Raw genomic sequence first — 20600 nt, forward strand, 5'->3', positions numbered from 1 at the left:
ATCAATGTTGGTCCACAGCTTTTCATCGTTTATATATATGATTTGGATGTGAACATAAGAGGCATAGTTAGTAAATTTGCAGATGACACCAAAATTGGCAGTTGTAGTGGACAGTGAAGACAGTTACCTCAGATTACAACGGGATCTTGATCAGATGGGCTGATGGGCTGAGGAGTGGCAAATAGAGTTTAACTTAGATAAATGCGAGGTGCTGCATTTTGGGAAAACAAACCTTAACAGGACTTATACACCTAATGGTAAGGTCCTAGGGAGTGTTGCTGAACAAAGAGACCTTGGAGTGCAGGTTTGTAGCTCCTTGAAAGTGGAGTCGCAGTTAGATAGGATCGTGAAGAAGACATTTGGTTTGCTTTTCTTTATTGGTCAGAGTATTGAGTACAGGGGTTGGGAGGTCATGTTGTGGCTGTACAGGACATTGGTTAGGCCACTGTTAAATCATTTATGTAAATGACAAAAGTAGAGGACCCAGCACTGATCCTTGTTGCACTCCACTGGTCACAGGCCTCCAGTCTAAAAAACAACCCTCCACTACAGGACATTGGTTAGGCCACTGTTAGAATATTGCGTGCAATTCTGGTCTTCTTCCTATCGGAAAGATGTTGTGAAACTTGGAAGTGTCCAAAAAAGATTTACAAGGATGTTTCCAGGGTTGGAGGATTTGAACTGTAGGGAGAGGTTGAATAGGCTAGGGATGTTTTCCCTGGAGCGTCGGAGGCTGAGGGGTGACCTTATAGAGGTTTATAAAATCATGAAGGGCATGGATAGGAAAAATAGACAAAGTATTTTCTATAGGGTGGGGGAGTCCAGAACTAGAGGGCATAGGTTTAGGGTGAGAGGGGAAAGATATAAAAGAGACCTAAGGGGCAACTTTTTCACGCAGAGGGTGGTGCGTGATGGAACAAGCTGCCAGAAGAAGTGGTGGAGGCTGGTACAATTGCAACATTTAAAAGGCATCAGCATGGGTATATGAATAGGAAGAGTTTGGAGGGATATGAGCCGGGTGCTGGCAGGTAGGACTAGATTGGGTTGGGATATCTGGTCGGCATGGACAGGTTGGACCGAAGGGTCTGTTTCCATGCTGTACATCTCTATGACTCAGTGACTCAGGGATCCATCTCTACCTTTCTTCTCATCCCTTTTCCCCCTGTCCCCTATCACCAACATAAATACCGCCTTTAGCTCCAAAGAAGGGTCACTGAGATCAAAACATTAACTCTGCTTTCTTTCCACAGTTGCTGCCAGACCTGCTGAGTTTCTCCAGCAATTTCTGTTTTTGCTTCAGACCTTCTGCAGTTTTTAGTTTTATTTCATGTCCAATCACTTGACTGATTGCTCCTGACAGCCAGGACAAGGTGCATGGCTTTGCCTCTACAGTAAACAGCAAAGCCAGAAAGCAATGCTGTGAGCTTTTAAGTTCTGAATGATGTGGCAACTCCTAAAAAGGCAATTCAAGGCATGCCAGAGATGCTATGAGCATCCCAGTAGACACAAAGTGAGTGAGTGCTAATACAGCAAGCAGAGAGCCCTGAGATGCACATCAGTGAAAAATGCATATCAATAAAGTGCAATTAGACACTAATGGCATGTAAATGAATGCAAATAAGCCTCTTGCTCACAAATTTCTTTTTTCACTGTTCAAAACTGGTTGTAGAATCAGCCTTTTTTCCTCAATGTTGAATATCTCATTTCTTCCAATTCTGCCATATTTTCTCAACAAGATTCCTTCCATAGTATTTCATGATTGAATTAACAAGATGGGTGAAGAAATGCCAATCAACTGTTCCAACTCACCAGACAGCACTTGCCATGATGCTGCCAAACAAATCTGTGGGGACTGGTGCACCTACTTAATGGTCCAAAACTGCAGTTTTCAGGTCAATATAAACCCAATTAGAACATCCTCAGCTAATTCCACTTCATAGATACTGCGCTGGAAGTGACAGTTAAAGTTCATCCCATTTAGTCTTTGTCTGTGTTTCATTCTAATATTATGATCACAGCTAATGTTATTAGTGGACAAGTCAGATTCCAGACTGAGTTCTGGTTTTCTACATCATAATTTACTATTTTTGTTCAATAAAGTAGTCTTTCACTGAAAAACAAGTACACAATGCTGTAAATTTGGTTTTAACAGTAAGATGCATAAGTTGTACACATTTCTATAAATTATGGTATAATAAGTTTATCATGCAAAATAGAAAAGATACAATAGAATAATCCAAGCTATTTGAAAGAATTCAAACCACAAAGTAAAAATGTAACCCCACCTATTCCAATATGGTCAATAGCATTAATTCACAATCCTTGGAGTTTTGGCGGGCTTTTGAGAGGGTGTTGGTGCCAGGTTGAGGCCTACTCATCTGAACTTGTCAGAAGGATATCTGATATGCCCTCAAAGTAATAGGACTTGATTAGGTTAGGATATCTAGTTGGCTTGGAGGAATTGGACTGAAGGGTCTTTTTCCGTGCTGTACATCTCTATGACTCTATGGCTCTTTAGAGCAATTTTCAGTCCTGATGTATTTTTCAGAAGTATTTGGGATCGCTTGTTCCAAGGTGAGCTCCTCCTAGGAATGAAGGCAGTCTGACAATTTCTCACCCTTAACAACTAGTACAATGCAATGAATCAAATACTTTGATAAACTCCTCAGAGTTGGTAGTATTTTCTTGTGTGCTTTGTCTTATGATTATCAGCAATGGGCTCTGCAGCATATAAAAGCATGCTGTCATGATATCCTGAATCCTACTATATTTTGACAAAGCAGCATAGAGGATTTCTTTCTGTGAGACCTAGTGTGTTATCTTGTACTGTCATTCCAAATCGGCCTTGTTAATTAGCTACCCAATCCCTATGGTGCCCCTCTTGTTTGATGCACTCAATAGTCACAAGTATTCAACAATGTTGGGATTCCCAGCACCAGCCCCACCTCCAAACTGGCACTTTGATACTTAGTCAAGCACTATAGTCTGGAACTGCCCTGCACAATTCATGACCTGGACATGGCAGGCAAGGGGAAATTGGTGACCCACTTTGAAGAGAGGTACCAAGATGTCCTAATTGATGGGTGATGGGCAGGAGAGATGTCCTCTTCCCAACGGACTGGAAGAAGGTGCCATGACACCAGACCCTGCTGGCCCAGTCAGAGGCTGCTACTGAGTCAATAGAGTCTTAACCAACTGGAGGTATGCCTAGCAGTCAATGAACTTCTGCTGCACCAGGGTAAGTACCAGCATCTTCTCTCTGCTACCTCATACTCACTTTATCTCTTCTATGACTACATACTTCTCCCATCAAAGTGCATGTCCTACCATTCTCACTATTGCCTTCAACATCTTCCCTCACTCCCTCTTATCTATCTAATTCTCCCACATATTCATCCATTTTCCCACAAACCCCACATAGCTTCTGTGCTCCCTCACCTCACACTTTACCCCCATCTGCATCAAAAATGTATCAACCACTTTCAGCTCATTCTATCCCTCCCTTTGTTACCTACCAGGAGAAAAGAGCCTCAAATAGGGCAGAAAATGGGGGTAGTGGGATGCCTGATGATGAATATGTGGAAGAATTGGATGGATAAGAAGGAGTGAGGGAAGATGTTGAAGGCAATAGTGAGAATGGTAGGATATGCACCTTGGTGGGAGGAGTATGTAATAGTAGAAGAGATAAAGTGAGTATGAGGTGGCAGAGAGAAGATGCTGGTACTTACCTTGGCGGGAGCAGAAGTCATTGATAGCTGGTCATACCTCCCATCCCAAATAGGTGAAAGACTGTGCCTAAACTCCTGACTGATATTAGCAGCTGCCCATGACATACTGTACCAGGACAACCTGACTGAAATGTACAATGCTGTTACATTGTGCAGGTGTAAGATTGACATAGCACAGTGCCGTAGAGCAACATGTCCGCCCCTGGACTGATGACTGCTGTTAACCAAAGACCCACAGGATCATCCTTCTGTGCCTGAGTGTCTCGGTATTTTCTTTTCAGGCAGTGGCCAAGACAGGTACTAAGCATGGATGACCCCTCCTGATGTTCTTAAAAAACCTGAATTCTAAACTAGGACTTTATCAAGGAAGAAGACTGGTAGTCAAGAAATGATTTCCTTTCATGATTGATGCTGAAATTATAACAATTAGATTTCAAGGGAAAGTCACATTTATTCCTCAAATAATGTTCAGCCCATCAGATATAAACATGCTTTTTACACTCTGGGGAAAACAGTTACCACCTCGTTTTGCATATTCTATCAGTACAGACCAGGAAGAGAAATCATAGGTCCTGGTACTTCTGTTTCCAAGCCCACTGATCACGTTACGTAACAATTTAAAATTATTGCACACAGTGTCAATTTCAGTAAAACTGAACATGTTGTGCTTAACTACATATAACGACAATGGTTGAACATGAAGTTATGCTGCATCATATTCATTTACATTCTCTGTCCGGAAGTTCTTTTCAAAGACCATTTGAACAATCGAATCCTGTACTTCAGATTCAAAGGGTAGTGATTGACAGCTAATATGTCATTTGTATGATTTAACCTGTGTAATTTGGAGTTAAGATCTATCCATTCACTCAAAGAAAGCCATGCATTGTGGCATCTAAGAAGTGAATTACGACATCAGATCAATTGTACATATTATGAATTTTCTGACTAACTGTACCTCAGCTTCGTAGAGAAACGAGGTGTGTTTTATTTATTAAGCAATGGCCTGAATTCTATTGCTTATGTTGCATAAAATGTTACATTTTACATTACATTACAGTGTGGAAACAGGCCCTTCGGCCCAACAAGCCCACTCCGACCCGCCGAAGCGCAACCCACCCATACCCCTACATTTACCCCTTACCTAACACTACGGGCAATTTAGCATGGCCAATTCACCTGATCTGCACATCTTTGGATTGTGGGAGGAAACCAGAGCACCCGGAGGAAACCCACGCAGACACGGGGAGAACGTGCACACTCCACACAGTCAGTCACCTGAGGCAGGAATTGAACCCGGGTCTCCGGCGCTGTGAGGCAGAAGTGCTAACCACTGTGCCACTGTGCCGCCTTCAAATAACACACATCATCTGCATGTATTAAAAAAGCAACAGTCTCCCGAGAATCAGTTATTCACTTCCTTTAATCAATAAAATTGCTTTTATTTTCTTCTATGAACTGTTCCAGTTAGCGCTTTCAAAGAATCAGGCTTCAAGTTAAAGTTCATATTATCTCAATCAATGGGTTACCCATGGTATTTAGGATCAGTTAAAATGAATTAAAATAAATGTACACTGCTGTCCATTTGTAATTTAAAACAAAACAACCATTGCAAAATATAATGCCAAATTATTTGGAGTATGCCAGGTTCTGCACAAGTGCAGCATTTGACATATCCAAATAGGTGAAGAATTTCAGGGGGAAATGGGAATCAATTATCATCCCAGTTCAAGTCCTGAACTTGCTTATTTAAATTCATCAAATTACTTTAAAAATAACAAAGCAGCTTTGTAAACATTGGTTATGTTTTGCCTTGCCAGTGCCTGGTGTTGTGCATCTAATGCTTTCATATATCTGACTGCTGTCCACATGTCTATGCCCATTGGTGCCAGCCCCAACAATCCTGTATGGGTGTTGACCAGCACCACAGACCAATGGAAACCTGAAACCTGATATCAATCACCGGGCCCTCTTCACGTCTCACATCCACTTGTTAATGGCTCAGGAAATAAGTGGAAGTGGTAGGAATTGAGTTCGCTACAGAATAATGAATTAATGATGGATGGCATTAATATATTATACAGGAAAGGAGGACTTAAATGTGAAGTTCCCTCTGGTCCATGGGCCCTAGTATTTTGCACCCAGTGTGTCTCTCTTTGTCAGGCCTTGCTATAAACAAGCCACAGTGTTGAATTCTTGAGAAAGTTCATACTTGTATTCTTTGGCCTGTTTTTACACCTTGTCAACGTTATATAGTTTTCTTCTCCAGAGTGAGAAGGAGTTTTGGCTGTGTTAATGTAATTGATGAAAAAAATAGGTGAAAGCTCAGTATACCTGTTGCAATAAATATATGAATTTGGCCATGATTTTTTGTGTATCTCTGCTAGTCCCTAATATTTGTCTGTTTATCCATCCAGTAGCTTGGCAAGCTTTTTAATTTTGGATTCACTCTGTCTTTGCTACAATGTGGAAGTTTGGAATTCTGTATGGGCTTCCTAACTTCCTATCTTAACTGCGTTAACAGAACTTCCTCCTAACTACACTCCAAGAGTATCTCCCCTTTAAGACAGACTGACTGCTTTTAAGTGGTATGAAACACACAATTTCTTGTGATCCACATGTCAGCATGCAACTAATGAATGGTGCAGGTGGCATTGCCTGTATGGTTGAGTAATTTTAATGAAATCCCGGAACACATTGAATGAGCTCACCCTGTGCCACATGAACACCTGCATATTGTTTGCCTCCTGTGCAGCTGTTTGCAGATGCTGTCAAATAGCTGGTCCCAAAGTCAGTCCCTGCCTAATTTTTGTAGTCATTTCTTCCTAAGTTCATTGTCCATTCTTTCTTTTCCTGTTTCTTAATGTTATGTCTTTTTATAAATATATTATCAGAAGGTGCCCATCTTCGTTGTCAGACAGATTAGATAACTGATTAAGTTCTCTTAACATGACTGGAGGTTGTTTTTTCTCCTCATCCTCAATTAAAGAGGTTGGTTTGATGAAACTCTAGTTTCAAAAGATCACACAGGAGTGTAAACAAGATGCATTAATTATTGCGACTGTTTCGAGTGTGGATTCCCTGCTGTTTTCAGCTATAAAACTCCACAAATCCCTCAGAAACAATAAACATATGATGACAAATATTCTTGAATTGCACAATTTATACATTGTAGGAAAGATTCTTGGAGAGTTGTTTGCAATTTGTATATGTTTCCACCGTTGAGAATTTGCAGATGCTAAATGTAATGTGTCAGAGAAATGTTCATATTGGGACTGGCTACCTCAGTTACAAATTCCCCAAGTCAGCCAACCAGGTATTTGCAAATAAGTTAGCCTTGTGTCTAATTGTGTGAACAATAGTATTTCTCAAAATAATATGTCCTATCATTAGCAGTATTTAATTTACCTCAGGAAGCTATTAGTAAACCCTTCAGAATAATTTACTCACTTCAGACTATGTGCTGTAGGAAACGAAATATTAAACATCTAATATATTGCTCTCACTCTATCTGTTATCCTCTTTTGAATAATTGAATCAATTATGTATAATAACTTGGTTATAAAATTACAGGCCACTAATGATTGATTGAACTTAATTCAAGGATTATAACTTTACAATTATGCAACAACACTATTGTTTCCTTCTTTTGCCAATATTTTAACTGGTGGCTCTCCATACAGCTACTTCAGTAATCAGCTAACTCCTTCATTCAGGATTTATCCTGACAGTTCACAGCACTTCTCTTGAGCTAGGTTGCCTTGCAACAGCAGCACAATGATCCATATACAAGATCAGCTGAAACAAAGCATTCAGGCTCAGTGCATGGAGTTGCCGGTTTTAACATTATCAAAGCCTGGCATTCAGACTGAAAGTCGCAAGTTAGAAGCCTAGTGATCTGTGACTATATGGGCGACTTAATTAAAGCTGTTAACTCGCATAAAATATTATCAGTTAATAATCTTGACAGAAAGCCAAGCTTGGATCCCAAGTGGAGCAGAAGAATATGCATGTTAGATTCTGCAATAGAGAATCTGTTACAAAAGATTGTTGATGGAGCTGGAATATCAAAATAACAGTGCACACCAGAACATAAAATCTGTTCCTCTTTAGTTTAAAATAGCATCCCTGGTAGTCTCATGGCTAAAGGCACCACCTGCTGTTGAATTAAACATACAAATCTCAAGATCTCAAATAGAAAATTTAAATCATCCTTATTAAACGAATCATTATTTAAAATGTTTGAATTTTCCATCCAGCTTGAAGGTTTTAAATTATTTTAACTTACTTTTTCTGCAGAAAAAGTGCAAGTTAAGGATGCCATTAAAAATAAATTTGACCAATTGTAAACATAATTTAAGAAACACGCAATTAAGTGTAATTAGGAGGCCCTTCAGCATATTGCTCATAGTAAGGCAAAGATTCTATAAGAAATGCGTGTTCAATCAAATAGTAATATAAGAGAGACAGGTGTGGAATCTAATAGGTGTCCCAGCTACATGGACTATAGTAAGATTTGTGGTAGAATCAGGTGGAACTTTGGGCAAGGCATATCTCAATGATGGAAGCTTCTCTCTATCTTTCACACATTTGACAAGTGGTGCGGCACGTTTCTTACTGAGTAACGGTGAGTTGTCAGTTTAGGGGGAATCATTAATGGCCAAACACACCTCATTAGTATTAAGTTTCCTTGCTGACCAAACACACCAAACAAGCTCTACATCGAGAAAACATGACATGGAAATCAGAACAGGTATATAGCAAACTGAGCTTGCTACTTGCTTCAATGCACCAGAAAACTAGGCATCAACATCTCAGGGCATGTTCCATGGGCACTGGTCACATGAACCTCAGATCCACTGACATTGGCAGTCTACATGTTTCAGCCTCGAGGAGCCCTCATTGTGTTTCCGATTCACTAATAAAATGATTCTTCACTTCAGTGCTGCACCTTAGGGCTGGATTGGCAATTGTGCTGTCAGAAACATGCACCCAGCTCATGGACTGGAGCAGGATGCATCACAAGGCTGTTCACTCGTTGTCATAGCCCTTACTCGCTCTGAGCCCTCCTGGATGCTCACAGCATATTTGCCTTGTATTACCATGGCTTTTTGCACTTTGCCCCCTTTGCACATCTACCAGGCTCATTTAACTACATTTTTGTCTTGCCATTTAGTGTTATGGTTATCAGCACGCCTCAGGCAGATCAAAGGCGATACGTTTCAGTCAGGGAATCCTGACACAGTTAGTCAAGGGCCGTTTCTAATACCAGTCCAACCATTCAAGCACAGTAAATTAGTCACTCAGGTTGGTCAGAATTCATATCCTCTCTACATAAGGAGTAAGGATTGAGCAGCCCACTGCTTTTTTTTTTAAACTTTCTCTGTCCTGTTGTGGGCTGTTTTTCTCATAGAATGAAAGAGAAGTGAGATGGAAGTAGGTGTCATAGTTATTATTGTTGGAGCAGGTGAGCAAGTGTGGGTGGGGATGGTTCTGGATAGGATGCTCTTTGGAGATCTAATGGGCTAAATGGCTTCTATCTGCACTGTAGAGATTCTATGATCTAAGATGTTCAAAGAGCCCTAGTTCACTAGGAAGGCATCCACGAAGAGCAAATGAAAGCATCTCATGTATTCAACAAAGGTGAAATAAAAACCTTATATATTTCAAACCAGATGTGCCAGCAGATTGGAAGCAAAGATTGAAAGTAAATGAGCTACGTACGACTACAGCTCAACGTCTACTGATTGAATTGCCTAGTCTGAAAATCTGGGGAACTGCAAGGAACAGTGTATTTGTTTCAACAGAGCACCTGTCTTCCATATTGGAGCCACTGGGTTATCACGGGTGAGCTCCTCTGCAAAGGGAATTCAGGAGATGAAGGGACTTCCAAATAGGAAAATGGACCAAATACCAGGAACAAAATTGTCTGCAAAGGTTATCTGTGAGATAAAAGATCCTTCAGCAGAGAAATGACTTATAGAAGATCAGAGTAAAAGTCAGCAGTCCTCAGGCAAAAGACTTGCTAATCTTCCAAGTCCAAAGAGAACATCTTCTGGAAGAATTTTGAAACCATCTGCATTTGTGAAATTAGAGTCTTGAAGGGACATAGGGTAGCGGTAAATGTAAAGTAGTAATATATCTAAATATATCAAGGTTAACTGTGGGAATAACAGTCTGGGGGAGATGTTGTATAAGGTGCTAATTCTAAGAGTTAATGTTCGAGACTGCTTTAGGCTTCTCCAATCTGATAATGGCACACAACTGTAGATGGACAATAAAGCAGACCAACTCTGGATCCTGACGGGGGTCAAACATGTCAACCTGGTTCCTATTAGTCTTTCTAATTATGATTTGCATAGCTGTTTCTTATCGCTATCATATAACAAACTACATCTTGTTGTCAAGATAAGTGCCTCTTCTTGTTGAGTCTCAATAGTGGTCCTATTGAGTCTATCATTGAACAAGCAGAAAAGCCTGTAGACACAACACAGAAAGGAGGACTGCTGGCAGCAATCTAAGTCAACCACGAGCTCCCAGTGCTTGCTTATACAAATATGCAATGTAAAGGTTTGATTGCAGCTCAACGTCTAGCTTGTTGCACTTTGAACAGAACCTACCTTCAAATAAATGCCTCATTTTTTCTCAACATAGAAATATGCAAACATCATCTCAATCTTTTTGCAGGTTTTCCTGAAGCTTAACCATGAATAATAGATGTTGTGAATGTCCATAGCGATTAACTGTGGGGAAATGAAGATGCAATTATATCTGCTTAATTTCACTGCACAGCAAATGATGGTTGCAAATGTTACCACAATTTGTTTTCCAACAGTGTATTATCACTGCAGGCTTGCAACATTTTAGGTATTTCATTATGATGGTTATGAGTTATTAATGATGTAATTTTCCCAAAGTTCAATGTTCACCAGCATGAAGTGAGGAAGGACAGCACAGTCTTCAGAAACTGCACCACCTTCTCGAACATATTGCTTCCAGAGCTTACTTATTTCCTTTTGTCTGTGATGAAAATTTCCAATAAATATTTACTGTCATTCATTCTAAAGGACATTTCTAAGCAAGTTCAATATTCAAAGCACTCTTCTTGGAAACTTATCATTTGAAGTCTCTCGCGAGAAGTTTGTGCTTCAAACAATACAAAATCTTCGCCTCTGATTTGGAGCACTAACTCTTGCAAAACAACTTGTGAGAGCCCCCAAATTTTTATAATTGTTTCCGACTGCTGTAATCATTTAACCTGTTGCAAGTAAATGGCATATTTCATTGCACAATGGAAGAAATGTTAAAAAAGTATTATCTAAGGATGACAATGACTGTTTTTGAAATGTAATTTCCCCTTTCAATCAAATTATCTTCCAAATTTAACCTCTTTTGCCGAAAAGCCAGGCAGGCAACCCGATCACCAGACTTGCCAGGTGATGGAGAGGAGCAAAAACTGATTAAGTGTGGTTCTCCCCTATGACATTTTTTCCTTCCAGAAATATGCCTTAGATATCACTGTATACTTTCTGTTAAGCATTATTTTGTGCATTTTCCTCTTCATGTAGTCCTGTACTTTAATGGTTCTAACTCAGCGCCACAACGTCAAAGTACTGTAAAGGAGTTATTTCCTACAAAATGTCTGGAAAATGATATGATCTATTACCTCCTTACTGAAAAAAATTGAGGCTTTGTTGTTTTTGAGCAGGAACATTTTTGAATAGCTTTTTTGGAAGACTCCTCGCAGGACACTTTAAAAAAAAGGTTCTTCCAGTAACAGCTTTAATATTAGAAATTAGAGAAGCTTGAGGTTAGAAAAAGCTGTATTCCCCTTCCTTATGTGGTTTGATATAGGTTCTGTAGACATCCCATTCATCCCCAGAAAATAAATAAAAGATCAAAGTCTTTATTTAACATTGTATCGACATTCTACAGCAAAATCTACAGCAATTTATACAAAACCAGAAAGTACAGGAGACACTCAGCAGATATGGCAGCATCTAGGGAGAGATAAACAGAGTTAATGTTTGAAGACCAATAACTCTTCTTCAGAGCTCGTATGTCAAACACTTTTCACATGGAGGTAGACCTCCCAAGTATTTACATTGCGAAGGAAAATAAAACTGTAAAAACTGATAAGATAGGCAACATAAATAATAGTTAAGTGGAGGACTGAAGGCAAGCTTGAAGAGAAGGGTTTGAGGAGGTTCCTGAAAATGGGAAGGGAGTTGAGAAAAGCATTCACTATTGAGGAAGTACATAGGAAGCTATGTCAGTGATTATATCATGTACAGATGAGGATGGAGAGTCTCGGAAGAGAGAAGCAGCTGCTTAGATATTGTGCATAGCTACAATGTACATTGTTAGTGTAATATAAATACTTTGAATTATTTTGAAAAAGTGCTCAGAGTTAAGACGCACCTCTTCCATAAATTAGCAGACCATCCTCAAAAGCATCACACTACAACAGAGTAAGATATAGCAAGGTGTGCAGGAGTCAGCTATTTTCACAGAATCAGTTCTTCCAGACAATGCCTCAGACACCACTCTCACCATCCCTGGGTATATCTTGTCCCACCAGCAGGACATATCTAACAAAAGGTGGTGAAACTGTGGTATACAATGGAAAGGGGGTTGCCCTGGGAATCCTCAATATTGGCTCCACATCCCATGATGGTTCATGTCATCAAATCAAACATGAGCAAGGAAATCTTGGGCTGATTATCACATACCATTCCTCACCCACTAAAAATTAATCCCCCTTAATGAACACCAGTTGTAGAAGCCAATGAAGGAGGCAAAAGTACAAAATGCACACTGCACTGAGGACACCATTATCCATCACCAAGTCACTGGTTCAGCAGTACCACCACCAACTGAATTAGCCAAATCTAATTGGTGCTAAACTGGGCCTGCAGAAGGTGGTGAAGGAACCAACAAGAGGATAAAACATATTTGACCTCATCCTTACCAATCTGCTAGTTGCAGATTCACCTGTCCATGACAGTATTAGCAAGAGTTCGCATTGCTCAGTTGTTGTGGAGATGTTATCCCCATCTTCACAGTGATAATAGCATAAATTGTATGATGTGGCACAAACATCGTGCAAAATGGAACAGACATCATGATATATTCTACTGGTTCATGGTCATAAATGAGCCTTTCAAGATGATTAAAAGCACTTACTATACCACCACTAACAACGTTTATTCCAGGGATGGAGGTGAAAGAGTGATAATATCAGTGGATTAACAACCCAGAATTAGCAATGCAGGTCCAGGTTATTCTGGTGGAATGGGTTCAAATCATGACAGACAGTCAAACCTGAATTCAGCAAAATGTGGAATTAAAAGCTAGTCATTGTTGTAAAAACCCTTCTGGTTCATTAATGTCCTTTATGAAAGGAACTTGGCTGTTCTTGCTTGATCTGACCTGTACGTGACTGCAGACCCACAGCAATGTGGTTGACTCTTAATAGCCCTCAGAAATGGCTCAGCTGGGTAATTAGGAATGGGTGGTAAATGTCAGGGATACCAAAATCGCCTGCAGGACTTAAAGAAAAGTAACTGGGATGTGGTTAGCACTGAGAAAATCAGCACTTATTGCCAAAGTTTACACATATTATTAAGTGTGGAAACAAGATCAAAAACAAAATGTTATCATTTAATTTAAAAATGTTTTCCAATTTCCTTCTTCACTCTCTTGATGATGCTGATTTGTATTGGGTTATTATCCCACAACCTGTATCCACTTGTTGGTTATTAATATAGATGATTAGATTCCACAACACTGTGGATCATTGTAAAGACCCTGATCTAACAATGACTTGATGATGTTAGTTATAAGCAGGTACTTTGGCAGATTTTTACCCGGCTCCAAGCACTGAAGCTAAAATCCTCGTATAGAAATTAATTTCGCACTGGGCAGTTCTTTTACTAATCAAAAAATCTGAGGAGCTCAATAAATTATTAATGCACATCTAGCCACAATTTTAGAATCCAAACTTGGAAAATAAAATACCATATGATTTGGATGCAAATTCATATTCTGTAACGTCAAACTGACGCATCATGGGGATGATAGAACCAGAGCTGCAAATCTGAAAAGCAGAGTTAGTTGGGAGAATATTGGATAATTCAATGTGTGCTAATGTATGGCAAGACCCCTTTACCAAGAAGACTAAAATAATTTGTTATTTATCCACTTGGTTTCGACAAAGAATTAAATTAATACATTGCAATGTTCTCACTCCTTTTCTCCCACTTTCTTATTTAGCCCCTTTGATAATTTATACAGAACTGAAAGGTTGGAGTGAGTTTCAACGTGGGGAATTTCAAGTGTAGGAGGAACATTATTAAGGTGAGAGAAGAGAGATTTAAAAAAGACATAAGAGACAAATTGTTTATACAGAGGGTATTTCGTGTGTAGAATGAACCTCCTAAGAAAATGGTGGGTGTGGGTACAATTATAACATTTAAAAAAACATTTGGATAGATATATGATTAGGAAAGGTTTGGAGGGATACAGGCCTGGAGCAACAGGTGAGGCTAGTTTAGTTTGGGATAATGAATGGCATGGACTGGTTAGACTGCAGGATCTGTTTCTGTGCTGTATGAGTCTGTGACTCTATGGAGCAGTTTTAAGTAGGGGAGGGGTAATAAATAAGTGCAATCACTGGTTTGCATTTCAGACCCTGGTATTTTAACTCCTTTAAATTCTACTGATTCACTTTCTACCCATTCCTGGCAGGTTGCCGGAGCAGAGCAGCTGTACAAAAGCAAAAGTCAAGCGGCTTTTGACATGAAAGTGATGGATGTGGTGCTGGTGGTGGTCTGGAGGGGAATTGTGGGTGTGAATAGTGTAATTTGGTAAGAGTGTCTTGCGGAAGAAAAACCTACAACTTTCCTTTTATGGCCTGGAGGAGTTCTTTGTCCTACTGCCAATCTGCCAATCTGCAATCTTAGTCAAAAACAATGGATTCCCCACTAAGATTTCACTTGTTAAAATGTGACCTGGGTCCTGGTGACATAATGATACCCTGATTTGTAAAAAATCATAGGTTCCCTCCTTCTTTGAGATGTTCTCCCTACTTTAACCCTGCAGATTAAGAACCACAAAGCATTAAGTCCTAAATGAGGAAGCACTGTGCACATTTGCTCTTCCTCTGACTTTCCATACTTTGTAACAAATTTGTAAGTAAGATTTGGAACTGAAGGGCATGATGGTGAAGCCAGCGAGTGAGGCCTAAACCAGCCCAGTGCTGTCATTCATTGATATTCTACAAGGCAGTACCAATTTTTCCTCCCACTGAAAGAATCAAAGACAATCAGCAGGTTCCTGTTACATTTTGGTAATATCCCTGTGAGGAAATCTTCTCACTATGCAAAGCTCCTTTACATTGATTTCATTTAGAACTATCCTCAATGTGAGCTACTGGGCCATTATTAAACTATTATGAATCTCAGAGAATATATCATTGATTGATCATTGTCAGCATAGTGGCTTTAATGAATCCCATAAATTGATAAAGTTGGCACAGAAGAAACTAGGAAATGAAAAAGTAATGAGACTGGAAGTCTCAGAATAGTTATTTCAGCAGAAACTAAAATAAGAATTGGAGGTGTGAGATGAAAATTAGAAGGTAAATTGTGACAGTAACAGAAGGGCTATGGAAATGGTTTTAACCCTCTCCAACCAGCTGGAATCCACAGGTTTTCGCAGCCCAGTCATACTCCTACCTGCACTACAAGGGTTTTCTTAACAACTTGGTTTGACAACATGAATCTCATATACACATTGCCTGTGTTGTTGCAAATTCGAAGTCAACGGAGGCTAAAATTGGGAGAGCACTTTCACCGATCAGAGAAGCAAAATCTTGACCTATCCATATTCATGGATTCATACCTTCCAGATAATGTCCCAGATACCATACCACCATTTTGGTATCCCTTTTCCCAAGAGATGGTAGCATTGTGATATACAACCTGGACCCTGGACCCCATGAAGTGATGTGGAACAGATCAAACATCAGAAAGGAAACCTTCTGTTGGTTACCCCCTATGCATTCCCATTCCCATCCTTTGGTAATGAATCCAAATTTCCCACGCTGAACATGTATTGGACAAAGCACTGATGTTAGCAAGAGCACAGAATGTACTCTGTGTTCACGACATCAATGTCCATCACCAAGAGTGGTTCAGTAGCATCACCATTGACCAAATTGGTTGAGTCCTAGAAGAGACAGCTGCTAGACTAAGTCTGTGCAGGTGGACAGGAAGCCAACAAGAGGGAAAAATCTAATTAATATAATCGACAGCAATCTATCTAATACAGACAGGTCTGTCCAAGACAGTATGAACAGGAATTGCCATTGCACAGTCTTTGTGGAGATGAAGTCATGTCCTTATAATAAAAACGCATTCCCATCATGTTGTGTGACATTACCTTCATGCCAAATAGGACAGAGGCTATAGAAGCAAAATTGCATTCAATCTCTAACCTACTGGGTTGCAATCAGGAGCAGGAGGCATGGATTGATTTAAACCCCCTTCCTGGCCCAAGCAGCATTATGGAAAATGACAGTACTGCCAGTTCACAGATTGTGAACAATTAACTCAGTAAAGCCAGGTGACCACATTGGGACTGTCACTATTTATATGACCCAAGTTTCACAGTAGGAAGTGCATTAAGAATCTAAGCCTTCTTGGTATCTCAAATCATGGGTACTGTCTATTCATGGACCAAGTTGTGCCAGAGTATGATTCCAATATAAAATGTAGCCATATTGTCTGCTCCAAGGCTCAATTTTTGTTACTGGGTCAGTTGAGCAGAGGTAGGAAAAATCTCCTACGTCAAGTTAAACCACCCAATACCTGTAATCACTTTTTGCCCTTCTTTCTTCATGCCAATTCACCTCATATCCAGGAGGCATGCTGACATGTCTCTGATGAAGTCACTATTGGGAAAAAGCTGGAACTAATGGTATCACCATTACTATTTCATGGCTTATCTCAACAAACATTTGGTATACATCCCAATGTAAAAATTATATTTTGGGCAATCAGTTAGACAACACAATTGCTATAATGATACTATGTGAACAGACACTTTGATAAACTTAGCAGTGTTCTTTTTAAATTTGCACTTATTTTTTACAGTTCCTTCATACATTTTCCAGTTCCAGCTGATTTATGCACCTTTCATGCATATGCATATCTGTTCACAATCCCAAAGCATGCCTTACCTCCCTAAAAGGATTTCTTACCTTTATCAAGGGTATTCCAAGATCAAATTTAAAGAGATACCTAACCTCTCCAAAGGGGAAAAGAACTAAGCAATACTCTTGATACCACTCCACACATCTCTCTCCTTCCATCTCTTCCTTTCCATGATGCCATGTCCCATCGTGCAAGCTAATGCCCTCTACCTATCTTCATAACCCTAGGCCAACCTCCTACTTCCACCCTTTCTCCTTTTCACCTTCCATACCAAATTATTAAGTATTCACAATATACATTCACATTGGAGAAAAAATATTAAAAGCCTATATTGCAGAATTTCTACCGACAAAAGTGCATTCATAAATACACACTTTAGTATTTATTGACACTTATTGGCAGGTCTTGATAGGTTGCACAGTTCCAAGAGTTTTAAGCACCTTTTTATGAGAAAAGCTCTCCACAGTTAATAGTCCCAAGGAGCACCTAACCCCTCCTCCCATCCTGCAAACTATCCCCGACTGACACCCGTACGATGTCCTAGGACCATTTTCACAGGGGTATTCTGGCTCTTCAAAAGGATACCCAAGCTATCCACAAGAAATACACTTCTCTTACCTCGTCTAACCTTCACATGCTGGGTTTCAAACTTCAAGGACTCCAAAATCCAGTTTCAGTGGAGCCAGCTGGCCACTTAAATGGCCTACTGCCTGTGGGAACCTCGAATATACAACTTACAGTCCATCCCCAAGAATACGAGAAATGTTGGTTCAACGAGTTGGACTTGGGTTTCTGTCTTTTTTTCCATATTTTTACCACAGTGGAGATGTTCTCCTTAATGGCAAAAACAGGGAGCAGGCTAAGTTCACTACATTGATGCATAGTGTTTAGGAAAATTCTACATTTAATCCAACATTAAAGATGCTGTTTCAACATGTGCTAAAAACTGAACTGAATATTCTGTAACATACAAGAGCTGCTGTGCACTGATGTGGCAGGCGGCAGTATCAGTATGCCAGAAGTTTCCATTTGGATGCTGACTAAGATTTTTTGAAGATTTCCCCAACAGAATGTATTGAAAGGTTGAGCCTTAATGGGGATTGTCCAAATGTCAGGTGCCAGACAGCCAAGAAATCCTTAATTCTCTTGCAATGTCACTGTCTGACAGTGATAATGAGAATTGTGGACAAATTGTTAAGTCTACAATCTCATAGTTGAGCTGAGAAGTGTTTTGCTCATGTTTCAGATCACTGAAACAACAGGCAATTATACATTAATGAGATTGATGCTGAGAAGTTGTGTGTGATGATATTTAAATCAGTGATTCTTCACGTACATTGGCAGTAAAGAGAAAATTAGAGTTCACAATTTAGGCGCAACACTTGTAGACAAGCTTCATTGCATATATGAGCAGAACAGAACATGCTGCATTTTCTACCAATTATTAACATTAGTACAAAGAACTGTCATATTATTGAACGTATAGTGAATAGAGTATGCTGCATGTGTCTCGTGAGGCTGGCAGCAGGACCATTGCAAATTGGTCCACTGGCCTACTTGCATATCACTAGAACTAACCAAATCCTTCTAGTCTTGGGTCCTACACAATTCCCTCTTTACTTCATAATTCCTACAATGCATGAAAATGCAAATCAAGTGATCCTAACTTCCAGTAGAGCCAAATCCACATTGCCAGACTTACACTAATGACCACCCATTGATAAGGCTGCATCCTTCATAAGAACATTCACTTATTTTTACTCCTGCATTTTTTGTCGAGTGGTTGAAAAAAAGTGTCAAAGGACAGAACAACGAACATGTAATGACCTTCCAGCATATTCAGCTGTTCGACTTTCTTGAAAGACAGATACCTCATGCAATCATAAATGACTCTTGCACAATTAGTCCCTATGTTAAAATTTGGTTTGGCCTCAATACAACCCCATGAAGGATGCAAATTTCACATTTATTCTCTTTTACATATCTTCTAATGTCACAATTTTTAATGAAAAGCTGATTAATGGCTTATTAATGAGCCACTAGTTCTTGCTGTCACATTGCTAACAATAATTAGCCGTTTAGGACTAAGATAAGAAGAATTTTCTTCACTTAAAGGGCTGCAGAACTTTGTAGCCTTTGGAAAATTTTATCCGAGAGAGCTGTGAATGCTCAGTTGTTGAATATATTCAAGACAAAGATCAATGGACTTTTAAATATTGATGGAATTAAGGCATAGGGGAATGCAGGAAGGAGGAACAAAGGGAGAAGATATCCAGAACTGTGCAGATTTCAGAAGAGGCTTGAAGGGCTGAATGGCCTGCTTTCACTCCTTTTTTTTATGTTCCCATATACTAACAGTGTGATCATTGTACAATCAAGACAAAAATAGATAATGACTCCTCATTCATCCCATCAGTATTCCAATCAGGGTTACTGTTTCCTCCAAAAGTCAGAGGGCCATTGTATGTGAGGAGACATACATTTTGGCACATGTAGTGACTGGTATTATATTTTGGACAAAAGCAGAGAACTGAGTATACATTTATAGTCTAATTTCTCCTGCTTCACTCTCCTATTAAGTGTAGGTACTAGTTCAGGTCTAGAATAAGATTGAGGTAGGGCCTAATCTCATGCACAGCAAATTTTAGTAACATTATGGGAAATCATTTATTATTTGGGAGTCTTTACAGACAATGCAACAGAGTCCAATCATTAAAAATGATGAGCATAGCACAAATTATGAGAGATTGGAAATTGCAAAAAAGTACCACATTAGATGAACAGAATTAGAAGATTAATTCTCACAGTATGATTGTCTGTGTTAAAGAAGCAAGAGGTATAAAATTAAAATAGCTTGTTGAGTGAATTTGTCTGACAACTAAGGAGAAATTAATTATTTGAAAAATTAAGAACAGTAATCCATAGGACTTTTTTTGATCATGCTTGTAGTTTATATTTTATTTTGCAACAGGATTTTCTTCACTTAATGCAATATCAAAAATTTGGGCACACCATTTTATAATCAAAAAGCTTTACAAAAAGGTTTTTCTGGCATGATGTGATAGAAAAAATGACAAACCTTTGCTAAGTACACAAACAGTGCAGATAAAGTGTGAGGCATTGAGAAAGAATAAGGCAGGAATTATACAAATTAGAAAGCAAAATACGTGTATAAGGTAGTGTTTCTGCAAAGTGCTTTGTTACCACAACAGAGTCCACTGTGGATTCTTTTGCTAATTTACAAAACTGCTAAATATTGAATTATATGCTGGATTTTAAGAATTTAATAAAGAGGCAATATGTCTATACAGAGAACCAAAATGGGACAATAAGTATACTTAATTGCCAAAAATCTAAAGGTTTAATAAGACCACTGGAACTATACACTAAACTAAAATTCCTCTGTCTCTTTAGCTCCTGCAGGAATACTAAAAGCAAGAGGGAAATCAAAGGCAGAACCTCACAACCTTTCAGTCAGCAATTCCATACTGTGTCTGCCCTCCTGTGGTTAGTGTTACTGTTACTTATAGTTCTTTGTATATTAAATGTGTTTCTTCTTCATTACCACAATGTCACCTGAAGGACTAGTGGAGGAAGAAAAAGAAATGTTCATTACTTAAGAGATAACTAAGTAAGCTGTACTTGCTTTCAAGTC

The 20600-nt window shown here is 39.3% G+C and overlaps 1 protein-coding gene across 2 annotated transcripts in view; it reads left to right on the plus strand.

The window, feature by feature from the left end:
• Nucleotides 1-20600, plus strand: part of drp2 (dystrophin related protein 2) — a 368975-nt gene that overhangs the window by 79860 nt on the left and 268515 nt on the right. The window contains exon 2 of one of the 2 annotated variants that reach the window (XM_043704533.1): nucleotides 20360-20452. The exons of the other annotated variant lie outside the window; for it this stretch is intronic. The gene's annotated coding sequence lies outside the window, so the exon portion shown is untranslated. The remainder of the gene's footprint in view (nucleotides 1-20359; nucleotides 20453-20600) is intronic. 2 annotated transcript variants of the gene reach the window in all.

Source organism: Chiloscyllium plagiosum, chromosome 15 (genome assembly GCF_004010195.1).
Source record: "Chiloscyllium plagiosum isolate BGI_BamShark_2017 chromosome 15, ASM401019v2, whole genome shotgun sequence".
NCBI classification, from domain to species: Eukaryota; Metazoa; Chordata; class Chondrichthyes; order Orectolobiformes; family Hemiscylliidae; genus Chiloscyllium; species Chiloscyllium plagiosum.